Source organism: Charadrius vociferus, unplaced genomic scaffold (assembly GCF_000708025.1).
Source record: "Charadrius vociferus isolate BGI_N301 unplaced genomic scaffold, ASM70802v2 scaffold1296, whole genome shotgun sequence".
NCBI lineage: Eukaryota > Metazoa > Chordata > Aves > Charadriiformes > Charadriidae > Charadrius > Charadrius vociferus.
In genome coordinates, this window is record NW_009649024.1 from 84,496 (window position 1) to 88,000 (window position 3,505).

A 3,505-nucleotide genomic window follows, 5' to 3' on the forward strand; every position below is an offset into this window, starting at 1 on the left:
CCCCCACCCCCCGCGCGGAGGCCCTTCCCGGCCCTCTGCGCATGCGCCACTTTACCCCGCCCCTTGATCGGGGCGCATGCGCCCCCCTAGCCCCGCCCACCGACAGCTCTATAAATACCCCCACGCGCGGGCGCTCGGCCTCTTTCTCGGCGGGCGGCGATGGCGGGTGGAGGTATGTGCTATGAGGCGGCCGGGCTGCGGCCTTCCTCTTACCCTTCCCTTGTCTTTAAAACCTCGACCCAACGTGGATATCCGGAGAAGTCGCTCTCTCTCGGCTCTGTCCCTGTGGCGCACGGGAGCGTAGGCCTTCGGGCCGCTGACGTACAGTCCCTTTCCACGACGTTGGAGAACAAGCCGGGCCTCGGGCCTGCAGCCTGCATATTCCTACTGCTTCCCCGAGCCCTCGGGCCGTGACGGGGGAGATAAACCATGCAGGAAACAGCTTTTCCACCCAAAATGGCTTCGGGTGGGTGGGGAGACATGGGCCGCTCTGCACCGTTTTGGGGGGTGGGGGGGTGAAAGGAGAAATCGAGCAGTTACTTACAGTGCATTCTCTTTACTATTTCCAGTTCTAAAATTCAAAATGTTTGAAAAGAGCGGAGCGCTGGTTTGGAAGGTGAGTAATATAATATTGCACTGATAACGTCTCGTTCTTGGCTGTGCATAGTTTCACGGTAAAGTTTATGCCTTAAGTAAGCTTGAGCTATTTCCAAGGAGCTTTACGGAAACTGAGTTGGATGGGGTTGAAGTAATTTTATACCGATGTAGGTTTTATAACCGTTGTTTAACAGCGAAAGCTCGGTTTAGGCGTTCCCTAGCTTCTCGGGGTTTATTGGCCTCTGGATGGACGGGGGGAAAGAGGCAGATTGCTGAACCTTTTTAAATAAGAGGAATAAAAAAATCTTTAGGGAAGTGGAACGATTGATCAGCTTTGAGGCCTTATTTGTGCCACGTGGGAATTGGGGAAAGCAGAAACAAACTTAGTGAAAAGTCAAGAAGTCTTAGACCCCTTTAACTGCCCTTTCGTGCGCGTTAATCGGTCCCAGTGGGCCTTTTATCCCCGGTAAAGAAGAACGTGTAATTAATGTGGGGCACTGGGCTGATACTGGGGGAAGGCACGTGGTAGGCACATGTAACACTTGGTTAGGAATGGAGAAATGGCTGGACTTAAACTGGTCATCAAGTATGTGATATGTTATGTGCTTCTTGCCGACCTGTAAACTTTCCTAATTTTTTTTTTTTTGTTTTCAAAATTATTACAGATACAGATTGTGATTAAATGCTGAGAGAAAAGGATCCACGTGTCTAGTGGGAGAGGGTGAGTATACGGAGAGTACTGCCCAAATAATAAAGGTGATGGCTAAGGTTCAGTTCATGCCAAAATGTAGCTACAGAGATGGGAATGGGCTGGAAGAGCCCTGTATATCAGAAGAAAAGGCCTGGTCATGTGAGGCGTTATGTAGTTGCTGAATTTTGGTACAATGAAACTTGGGGCTGAGCTGCCCACAGGGAAAGCTGATGGAACCACGGGGCTGCAGTGAATTTGGCATGTACGTGTGTGAAAGGCGCTGCAGAGTCACGGGCAGGACTCCCAAGTGGCCTGACCCAGCGGGAAGGAGCTGCCTGTGGGGTGCTCTCAAAGGGTGGGAACCCGGGGTGTAAGAAAGGAGTGAGGAAAAAAAAGCCACGTGCTGTCTGTGTGGACTTGGCGCCAACTGCCAGGAGGACATCAATCCACCCAACGCAGCTCCAGCGTGTCGAGGACATTCTGGGGGAAACAAATACCGGAGGGGTGGCTCACAGGACGTGGGCAAGAGCAGTAATTTGAACATCTGTGTTAATTAAAATAAGACCCTGAAGTATTTATTGATTGTAAACCTGTATCTAGGTACAGTAGAAAACTAAATAAACTTTATTTTCATTGCTTGGTGTGTATTTCTTTGTGAGTGATGGCTTGGTTAGTGCTGGAAATAAATCATGGGTGCTCCTGTTGGTGCCTCTTGTTTGGGAGTCAGAAGTGGGATTCCTGTGAGATAATCGTGTGTCCTCTCCAAAACGTGATGGTGAAAGGTGGAGAAACCCATTTCAAACCTGTGGTTTTAGCTGCTCAGGCTGGATTTGGAGCAGGCAGTGCCTTCAGTGTAGTTTTGGATCATCTCCTGGCAGATGAATCCTCATAGCAGCCATTAAAGGCTAAACCCAGAATGGTTGCTGTGGTCCGCAGCCCGGGTGTGCCGCTGGGGAGGAATGGCAGGTCCTCTGCAATAAAAGAACAATGCTGATGGCATCGGCAGCTTTTGTGAGGGTTATGCTTAAATTAAAGGTTACAACACTGATTAATGAGTTACCAACTGCCGGCATGCAGCAGTTGGCTCCTGCCTGTGGCCCTCCTGAAAGCCAAAGGGTCAGGTGATGGGTGCGTATGGATACACGCCCGGATTGTTCCTCCGATAAACGGGGGTTGTGCCCCTCTGGAAGGGTTTTCTGGTTACGCGGCCCACTGGAGAGGGAGAATAAAAGTGGGCTTTCCAGCTAAAGCAGCGGGGTGGTGGAAAGGTGGAGTGGTGTATAACAAAGATGAGGATGGAGAACTGATATGGGGGGAACCATGTGGTCAACAGGATCTGCCCCCAGTCGCTGAGCCCCCACAGGAAGCCAAAGCTTTTGGCTTTATTTCAAGTTAATGGTAATAATTACAGGGACCAAAAAGTTCCAAAACTCCAATAACTGGACTCCTGGAGTCCTTGGAACTCTTATCTTAAGGAGTCCAGTTGAAAGGATTAATCTGTGATGACAAATGACACCAGTTTTCAAATAAACAAAGTCCTGGAGCCTTACAACATTTGGCACAAATGCCAAAAATAAATTAAAATAGACAAAGTCGTGGTTGAGCACTGACCGCAACTGGGAAACCTGCTCACTCTCTCCATTAACGACCCACAATCGATGTCAGAGTGTCTCCTAGCATCGCAAGGAGCATGTGTGTCACCGAACTTGTTGCTTTTATACAAGCCAATCCAAACTGATGGAATAAGGGGTAAATAAGTTAAATCGTAGACGGGTTTGGGTCGGAAGGGACCTTCAAAGATCACCTGGTCCAAGGAGTGGGGTCGTCTTCAACGGGATCGGGCTGCTCAGAGCCCCGACCAACCTGACCTGGAATGTTTCCAGGGATGGGGCACGTCCCACCTCTCTGGGCAACCTGTTAATAAGTTTGTATAATAAATTTTAAGTTCATCAGATAGCTCTAGAACAAGCTTTGCCTGGGCAGCATCTCTGCCGCGACCTGCGAGCGTGCACCCGCCGCATTGCGTTTAATACTCTGCCGTGCTTCGTTATCAGCGCTCAATTAGTCTCTCCTTGGGTTAAATATCTTATTTTTGGGGAGGGGGACGGTGTCTCCCCCGCCTGCGCTGGGCTTTTGGGCGGGGGGGTGTGGGGTGGTTGTTCGGTCCTCCGGCCGGCAGGGGGCGCTGTGCCCGGCGAGCGACCGGCGCTGGGCCTC